This window comes from Mastomys coucha, unplaced genomic scaffold (assembly GCF_008632895.1).
Source record: "Mastomys coucha isolate ucsf_1 unplaced genomic scaffold, UCSF_Mcou_1 pScaffold18, whole genome shotgun sequence".
Lineage (NCBI taxonomy): Eukaryota > Metazoa > Chordata > Mammalia > Rodentia > Muridae > Mastomys > Mastomys coucha.
The window spans coordinates 32,909,361-32,919,395 of NW_022196900.1; the positions used below are offsets into that span (position 1 = coordinate 32,909,361).

General features: G+C 38.1%; 1 long non-coding RNA gene across 1 annotated transcript in view; it reads left to right on the forward strand.

Annotated features, from left to right (window-relative positions):
• The first annotated feature begins 288 nt into the window (after positions 1–288).
• Positions 289–10,035, forward strand: part of LOC116095360 — a 14,538-nt gene continuing 4,791 nt past the window's right edge. Inside the window, exons 1-2 of the long non-coding RNA XR_004120571.1 lie at positions 289–314; positions 8,678–8,724. This is a non-coding gene — a long non-coding RNA (uncharacterized LOC116095360). The remainder of the gene's footprint in view (positions 315–8,677; positions 8,725–10,035) is intronic.

A 10,035-nucleotide genomic window follows, 5' to 3' on the forward strand; every position in this document is an offset into this window, starting at 1 on the left:
CCTCTTAGGACTGCTTTCATTGTGTCCCATAAGTTTGGGTATGTGTGGCTTCATTTTCATTAAACTCTAGAATGTCTTTAAGTTCTTTCTTTATTCCTTCCTTGACCAAATTATCATTGAGTAGAATGTTGTTAAGCTTCCACGTGTATGTGGGCGTTCTATTGTTTATGTTGTCATTGAGGAGCACCCTTAATCCATGGTGATCTGATAAGATACAAGGAATTATTTCAATCTTCTTGTATCTGTTGAGGCCTGATTTGTGACCAATTATATGGTCAATTTTGGAGAAGGTACCATGAGGTGCTGAGAAGACGGTATATCCTATTGTTTTAGGATTAAAAATTCTATAGATATCTGTTAAATCCCTCTGTTTCATAACTTCTGTTAGTCTCACTGTGTCCTTGTTTAGTTTCTGTTTCCATGATCTGTCTATTGCAGAGAGTGGGGTATTGAAATCTCCCACTACTATTGTGTGTTGTGTAATGTGTGCTTTGAGCTTTAGTAAAGTTTCTTTAATGAATATAGGTGCCCTTGCATTTGGAGCATAGAGGTTCAGAATTGAGAATTCATCTTGGTAGATCATACCTTTGATGAATATGAAGTGTCCCTCCTTATCTTTTTTGATCACTTTAGGGTGAAAGTCCATTTTATTCGATATTAGAAGGACTACTCCACCTTTTTACTTGGGGCCATTGGCTTGGAGAATTGTTTTCAAGCCTTTTATTCTGAGGTAGTGTCTGTCTTTGTCACTGATGTGGGTTTCCTGTATGCAGCAAAATGTTGGTTCCTGTTTACATACCCAATCTGATAGCCTATGTCTTTTTATTGGAGAATTGAGTCCATTGATATTCATAAATATTAAGGAAAAGTAATTGTTGGTTCCTGTTATTTTTATAGTTAGAGCTGGCATTCCATTCATGTGTCTATCTTTTAGTTTTGTTGGAAAATTACATTTTTGCTTTTTCAGGGGTATAGTTCCCCTTCTTGTGTTAGAGTTTTCTGTTCCCCTTCTTGTGTTGGAGTTTTCCATTTATTACTCTTTGAAGGGATGGATTTGTGGAAATATATTGTGTGAATTTGGTTTTGTCATGGAATACTTTGGTTTCTACATCTATGGTGATTGAGAGTTTTACTGGTATAGTAGTCTGGGCTGGCATTTGTGTTCCCTTAGGGTCTGTATGACATCTGTCCAGGATCTTCTAGCTTTCATAGTCTCTAGTGAGAAGTCTGGTATAATTCTGGTAAGCCTGCCTTTATATGTTACTTGACCTTTTTCCCTTACTGCTTTAGTATTCTTTCTTTGTTTTGTGCATTTGTTGCTTTGACTATTATGTGGCGGGAAGAATTTCTTTTCTGGTCCTGTTGATTTGGAATTCTATAGGCTTCTTGTATGATTATGGGCATCTCTTTCTTTAGATTAGGGAAGTTTTCTTCTATAATTTTGTTGAAGATATTTACTGGCCCTGTAAGTTGGAGGTCTTCACTCTCTTCTGTACCTACTATTCTTAGATTTGGTCTTCTCATTGTGTCCTAGATTTCCTGGATGTTTTGGATTAGGGTCTTTTTGCTTTTTGCATTTTCTTTGACTGTTCTCTCAATGTTGTCTATGTTATCTTCTGCCCCTGAGATTCTCTCTTCTATCCCTTGTATTCTCTTATTGATGCTTGCATCTAAGTTTTCTGACTTCTTACCAAAGATTTCTAATTCCAGAGTTGTCTCTTTTTGTGATTTCTTTATTGTTTCGACTTCCATTTTTAGGTCCTGGATGGTTTTACTCAATTACTTCACCTGTTTGTTTGTGTTTTCTTGCAATTCCTTAAGGGATTTTTGAGTTTGCTCTTTAAGTGCTTCTACTTGCTTAGTTGTGATTTCCTGTCATTCTTTATGGGACTTTTTTGTTTCCTCTTTAAGGGCTTGTACTTCTTTACCTGTATTCTCCTGTATTTCTTTAAGGGAATTATTCATGTCCTTCTTAAGTTCCTCTATCAGCATTGTGAGATATGATTTTAGATCCAATTCTTGCTTTTCCGGTGTTTTGGGATATCCAGAACTTGCTGCAGTGGGAGTACTAGGTTCTGATGAAGCCAAGTAGTCTTGGTTTCTGTTGGTAGGATTCTTGCGTTTGCCTTTCGCCATCTCTTGATTTTTGGTGTTAGATGTTCTTAGTGTCTCTGACTAGAACTTGTCCTGTCCCTGCCTCCCTGCAAGTCCCCTGAGACTCATGGGGCCTGTGCCTCCCAGCTGGCTGCTCCTGTCTTAGAACTTACCGGAGAGAAAATGGTGTCTCTCACCCGAGTCTCTGGGTTAAGGTGCTCCCTGGAGGTAGGCCCTCCACTTGCAGGGAAGGGGCAGAGAAGGTCACTGATCCACCTCTGTCACTCAGAAGCCGAGAGGATCCTGTCCCTGCTGCCCTGCAACTCCCCTGGGACTTGTGGGGGCTGTGCCTCCCTGCTGGCTGCTCTGGTCTTAGAAACTCACCAGAGAGAAAATGGTGGCTCTCACCTGAGTCTCTGGGTTAAGGCGCTCATTTTAATTCACATGTGAAATTTGTTTCTTCTTTGTCAGATATGCAATCCAGACAAAAGCTTAGCTTTTAAGGTCCTTTGTTAACTGATAGAAAGTTAAAAAAAGGGGGGTTGTATAATGTTTTACTTTACTTTTTTGCCGTCCAGTTTCTTCTTGAAAGCATTTTTAATCTGTAGTCCAACTCCCAGCAATCAACCCCCAACAATGGTTGGCAGCAGCTGTGAATGGAAGTCCGAGGATCCAGCAGTTGCTCAGTCCCACAAGGCAAGCAGATGAAGCAGAGCGCAAGATTTATTTATTTTATGGGTGTATGGGTTTTGCCTGTGTGTGTGTGTAAGTGTGCATTTTGCATACTTAGTGCCTGTAGATGCTAGAAGAATTACAGATGGTTGTAAACTACCATGCAGATGCTGGCAACTAAATTTGGATCCTCTGCAAGAATGACAAATGCTCTTAACCATGGTTCCATTTCTCAGTCCATTTTGTTAATATTAAATAAAAACTACTTTGTATAATCATATTTGTAATCATTCTTTTGAATTGTATATCTGGTTTTATTTTGATCAGGGCTGATTACTACTAGAGAAGAGAAGTTGTCTTTTTTTTTTTTCTGTTTCCTTTCCTTTTCCTTTTCTTTTCTTTTCTCTTTAACTTGCATTTTCTACTGGGATCTGCATACCTTGGTTTAGATATTTGGGTTTAGATTTTTGTTGGTGTTACAATTTATTTAATTCAGGTTACATGTCTTTTTTCAGTGGTTATGTTGGTGGTGGTCAAGACAGACTCAAGTACTAGAGTTTTTTTTTTTTCTTTTTTTTTTTAATTAGATGTTTTCTTTATTTATAATATTTCCATTCCCAGGTTCCCCTCCAAAAGAAAAAAGAAAAATAAACTAAAATAAAATAAAAAAAAAGACCAAATCCTAAAACAATCCCCTGTTTCCTCTCCCCTCCCCTTGCTCACCACCCTACCCTCTCCCACTTCCTGGTCCTGGCATTCTCCTATACTGGGGCATAAAACCTTCACAGAGCCAAGGTCCTCTCCTCCCACTGATGACCAACTTAGCCATCTTCTGCTATATCCATGCTGCTAGAGCCATGAGTCCCCCCATGTATATTCTTTGGTTGGAGTTTTAGTCCTTGTGAGCTCTGAGGGTACTAGTTAGTTCATATTGTTGTTCGTGCTAAGGGGATGCATACCCTTCAGGTCCTTGGGTCCTTTCTCTATCTCCTTCATTGGGGATCCTGTACTCAGTCCAATGGATGGATGTGATGCTCTACTTCTGTATTACTCAGGTACTGTGAGAGTCTCTCCAGAGACAGCTATATCAGGCTCCTGTCAACCAGCACTTGCTGATATCCACAATAGTGTCTGGATTTGATGATTGAATATGGGAAGGATTCCCAGGTAGAGCAGTCTCTGGATTGTCCTTCCTCCAGTCTCTGCTCCATAGTTTGTCTCCGTAACTCCTTCCATGGGTATTTTGTTCCCCCTTTTAAGAAGGAACAAAGTATCCACTCTTTGGTCTTCATTCTTCTTGGGTTTCTTTTGGTTTCTGGATTGTACTTCATGTATTCCAATCTTCTAGGCTAATATCCACTTATCAGAGAATGTATACCATGTGTGTTCTTTTGTGATTGGGTTACCTCACTCAGGATGATATTTTCCAGGTCCATTCATTTCCCCAAGAATTTCATAAATTCATTGTTTTACTAGCTGAGTATTCCATTGTGTAGGTATACCACAATTTCTGTATCCATTCCTCTGTTGAGGGACATCTGGGTTGTTTCCAGTTTCTGACTACTATAAATAAGGCTGCTATGAACATGGTGGAGCATGTATCCTTATTACATGTTGGAATATCTTCTGGGTATATACCCAGCGGTGGTATAGCTGGGTTCTCTGGTAGAACTATGTTCAATTTCCAGAGGAACTGCCAAACTGATGTCCAGAGTGGTTGTACCAGCTTGCAATCCCACCAGTAATGAAGGAGTATTCCTCTTTCTCCATAACCTTGCCAGCATCTGCTGTCACCTGAGTTTTTTATCCTAGCCATTCTGACTGGTGTGAGGTGGATACCCAGGGTTGTTTTGATTTGCATTATCTTGATGACTAAGGATGTTGAACATTTCGTTAGGTGCTTCTCAGCCATTCGGTATTCATCAGTTGAGAATTCGTTGTTTAGCTCTGTACCCCATTTTTTAATTGAGTTATTTGTTTCTCTGGAGTCTAACTTCTTGAGTTCTTTGTATATATTGGATATTAGTCCTCTATCAGATATAGGATTGGTAAAGATCTTTTCCCAATTTGTTGGTTGCCGTTTTGTCCTATTGACAGTGTCTTTTGCCTTACAGAAGCTTTGCAATTTTATGAAGTCTCATTTGTCGATTCTTGATCTTAGAGCATAAGCTATTAGTGTTCTTTTCAGGAAATTTTCCCCTGTGCCTATATGCTCGAGGCTCTTCCCCACTTTCTTTTCTTTTATTTGACTGTATCTGGTTTTATGTGGAGGTCCTTGATCTACTTGGACTTGAGCTTTGTACAGGGAGATAAGAATGGATCGATTTGCATTCTTCTACATGTTATCCGCCAGTTGAGCCAGCACCATTTGTTGAAAATGCTCTATTTTCCACTGGATAGTTTTAGCTCCTTTGTCAATGTTCAAGCAGCCATAGGTTTGTGGGTTCATTTCTGGGTCTTCAATTCTATTCCATTGATCTACCTGCCTGTCACTGTACCAATACCATGCAGTTTTTATCATAATGGTTTGCAAGAATTTTATTGAGTATTTTTGCATCGATATTCATAAGGTAAATTGGTCTGAAGTTTTCTTTCTTTGTTAGGTCTTTATGTGGTTTAGGTATAAGAGTAATTGTGGCTTCATAGAACAAATTGGGTAGAGTGCATTTTGCTTCTATTTTGTGGAACAGTTTGCGGGGTATTGATATCAGGTCTTCTTTGAAGGTCTGAGAAAACTCTGCACTAAACCCATCTAGTCCAGGGCTTTTTTAGTTGGGAGACTATTAATGACTATTTCTATTTCATTAGCAGATATGGGACTGTTTAGATTGTTGATCTGATCTTGCTTTAACTTTGGTACCTGGTATCTGTCTAGAAAATTGTCCGTTTCATCCATGTTTTCCAGTTTTGTTGAGTAAAGACTTTTATAGTAGGTTCTCCTGATTTTTTGGATTTCCTCAGTGTCTACTGTTATGTCTCCCTTCTCATTTCTGATCTTGTTAATTAGGATAGTGTCTCTGTGCCCTCTGGTTAGTCTGACTAAGGGTTTATCTATTTTGTTGATTTTCTAAAAGAACCAGCTCCTGGTTTGGTTGATTCTTTGTATAGTTCTTTTTGTTTCTATTTGGTTGATTTCAGCCGTGAGTTTGATTATTATTTCCTGCCTTCGACTCCTCTTGGGTCAATTTGCTTCTTTTTGTTCAGATATGTTGTCAAATTGCTGGTATATGCTCTCTCCAGTTTCTTTTTGTAGGCACTTAAAGGTATGAGTTTTTCTCTTAGGATTTCTTTCATTGTGTCCCATAAATATGTGTATGTTGTGGCTTCATTTTCATTAAACTCTAGGAAGCCTTTAATTTCTTTCTTCTTCCTTGACCAAGTTGTCATTGAGTAGAGTCTTGTTAAGCTTCCACGTATGTGTGGGCATTCTATTGTTTATGCTGTTATTGAGGAGCAGCCTTAATCCATGGTGATCTGATATGATGCAAGGAATTATTTCAATATTCTTGTTTCTGTTGAGACCTGATCTGTGACCAATTATTTGGTCAATTTTGGAGGATGTACCATGAGGTGCTCAGAAGAACGTATATCCTTTTGTTTTAGGGTAAAAAGTTCTATAGATATTTATTAAATCCATCTGTTTCATAACTCCTGTTAGTCTCACCATGTCTTTGTGTAGTTTCTGTTTCCTTGATCTGTCCATTGCAGAAAGTGGGGTGTTGAAATCTCCCACTATTATTGTGTGCAGTGCAATGTGTGCTTTGAGCTTTACTAAAATTTCCTGTATGAATGTAGATGCCCTTGCATTTGGAGCATAGAGGTTCAGTAATGAAAGTTTCTCTTGGTAGATCATACCTTTGATGAATATGAAGTGTCCCTCCTTATCTTTTTTGATTACTTTTAGGTGAAAGTCGATTTTATTCGATATTAGAATGGCTACTCAAGCTATTTTTCTTGGAACCATTGGCTTGGAGAAATGTTTTCCATCCTTTTATTCTGAGGTCATGTCTGTCTTTGTCACTGAGGTGGGTTTCCTTTATGCAACAAAATGTTGGGTCCTGTTTACATACTCAGTCTGATAGTCTATGTCTTTTTATTGGGGAATTGAATCCATTGGTATTAATAGATATTAAAGAAAGGTAATTGTTGCTTCCTGTTATTTTTTTTTTGTTAGAGTTTGAAATCTGTTCATGTGTCTATCTTCTTTTAATTTCGTTGGAAAATTACTTTTTTGCTTTATCTAGGACGTAGTTTCCCTCCTTGTGTTAAAGTTTTCCATCTATTACCCTTTGAAGGACTGGATTCGTGGAAATATATTGTGTAAGTTTGGTTTTGTCATGGAATACTTTGGTTTTTCCATCTATCTTAATTGAGAGTTTTGCTGGGTATATTAGCCTGTGCTGACATTTGTGTTCTCTTAGGGTCTGTATGACATCAACCCATGATCTCTGGCTTTCACAGTTTTTGGTGAGAAGTCTGGTATAATTCTTATAGAGCTGCCTTTATATGTTACTTGACCTTTTTCCATCACTGCTTTTAATATTTTTTCTTTGTTTTGTGCATTTTGTGTTTTGACTATTATGTGGCAGGAGGAATTTCTTTTCTGGTCCAGTCTATTTGGAGTTCTATAGGCTTCTTGTATGCTCATGAGCATCTCTTTATTTAGGTTAGGAAAGTTTTCTTCTATAATTGTGTTGAAGATATTTACTGGCCCTTTAAGTTGGAGGTCTTCCCTTTCTTCTATACCTATTATCCTTAGGTTTGGTCTTTTCATTGTGTCCTGGATTTCCTGGATGTTTTGGGTTAGGAGCTTTTTGCATTTTGAGTTTTCTTTAACTGTTGTGTCAATGTTTTCTATGTTATCTTCTTCACCTGAGATTCTCTCTTCTATCTCTTGTATTCTGTTGGTGATGCTTGCATCTATGGTTCCTGACTTCTTTCCTAGGATTTCTATCTCCAGAGTTGTCTCTATTTGTGATTTCTTAACTGTTTCTACTTCCATTTTTAGGTCCTGGATGGTTTTGTTCAGATCCTTCACCTGTTTGGTTGTACTTTCCTGTAATTCTTTAAGGGATTTTTATGCTTCCTCTTTAAGGACTTGTACTTGTTTACTTGTGTTCTCCTGTAATTCTTTAAGGGATTTTTGTGATTTCTCATTAAGCGCTTGAACCTGTTTACCTGTGTTCTCCTGTATTTCTTTAAGTGAGTTATTTATGTTCTTCTTAAATTCCTCTGTCACCATCATGCGATATGATTTTAGGTCCAAATCTTGCTTTTCTAGTGTTTTGGGATATCCTGGACTTGCTGGGGAGTACTAGGTTCTGATGAATCCAAGTAGTCTTGATTTCTGTTGGTAAGATTCTTGCATTTGCCTTTTGCCATCTGTTGATCTCTGGTGTTAGATGTTCTTGCTGTCTCTGGCTGGAGCTTGTTCCTTCTGTGGGTCTGTAAGTCTGTGTTAGCACTTCTGGGAGATCAGTTCTCCTCAGTTAAGACTTGTGTGCAATGGCCTGTGGATCAGTTGTACCTCCTGAATCCTGGTGTCAGAACAAACCCTGGAGACAGGCTTTCCACTTGCAGGGAAGTGACAGAGAAGGCTGTGCATCTGCAGAAACTCCTCCTAGTTGAAGAGGGAGGTAGAAAGTATCCTGTGCTGGGTGCCCTGCTGCTTCTGAGGCCTGTGCCTTTTGGTTGGTCCTGCCTCCTCCTGAGTCTCTCTGGGTTGGAGCACTCCCTGAAGGCAAGTTCTCTGCTTTCAGGGAAGGGGCAGAGAGGGCTGTGGATCTGCAGAACCTTCTGCTAGGTGAAGAGGGAGGTAGAAAACAGTACTACAGTTTTGATGATGTGTTTGTCTGTGAGATTGGTGCTCCAGGCTCCATGCTGTAACTACTTTGTTGAACTTTGTTTTCAGCAATAGTTACTATCCAGACATTATTCACGTTGATGGTTTAATATCAGGTGAGTGTAATAGATACTTGTTGCATACTGATTGGTTTAGATATTAGAATAATTTTGATAATACTGTATATACTAAATGTTAGTTATTGTGGGTATGAGTGGTCAGGAAGAGTAGAAGAGGTAAGCAGTCATGGTGAGGCCAATGAGTAATGTTAGCTTGGTAGCATGGATAGGTACAGGTATATCTGCAAGTGTTATACCTTCTTAATTTATTGCTATTGAATAAATTTTGACATTGTGTAAAGATAAAAATGTGCTCATTTGTTTCAGACATGTATTGTTTATAAGTATCTGCTTTCAGAATGGCTCCAAACTGTGGCCCAGCAAGCTATATAGCAAGACAAAAACTGGATTTCATTATACTGCTGACAAGTCCACTGGAGGAATTACTGTGTTACTGATGCCTACAATTTGATTTGAAGCTTTTAACGGTGATAGGCTTGTCCTGTTGTTGTAAGATTTCCCAGCTTTTATTTGGCTTACTTTTTTGGAAGCAGCTTTATAGTATTTTTTCCTAAAGTGGATGCTACATAGTTGAGGTTATATAGCCTATATATATCACTGTGTGATGTCTAATTTTTTTCTTATTGTGAAGCCCTCTTCATTGCTTTTTAGAGAATCTGAATCTGATCACCATCTTTCTAGAAAATTCCTTTCAATGTTTATACAAATAATCAAGGAGCATCTTCTTGTTCATAGAAAAGCTCCTATTCTTCAATGTGGTTATGTGTTAGGAGGAATTCATATTGATCAATGTTTTTATTGATGAGCTAGAAATTCTTTTTGTAAGAAAAGCCCTCTCTTGAATTAAAATATGTCTTGAGTTACATATAGTGTCTATGAATCTAGAGGACTAGAACAACATGCTAATTCTGCCTTATAAAACTCTATCTAGGGGTCCTTTATTAAATACTTATTATAATGTTAAAATGGCCATGGTATCTATTAGCTTTTGAATGGTTGTTTTTTTATAAATAAATATATATGTCTTTGTTAACTTTGGTCATGATTATATGTTAAAGCAGTTGCCTAGAGGATCAGTTTGCTTCAGTGCAACCTTTACTCTTGTTCTTACTTAAGGTGCTTCAATTCTTCTTTTTTACACTGGAGATAATATAAAGAGACTGGTGAGATGGTTTAGCATTTAGGAACATTTGTTGCTCTTTTAGAGGACCTGAATTCCTTTCTCAGAATTCACACTGAATGGCTTCCTTTTGTTTGGAACACACTCTCTGGGGATTTAACATCTTCTGGCCTCTTAAGATACCATATAAGGGTGTGCATACATATACAGAGAGAAAGAGAGAGGGG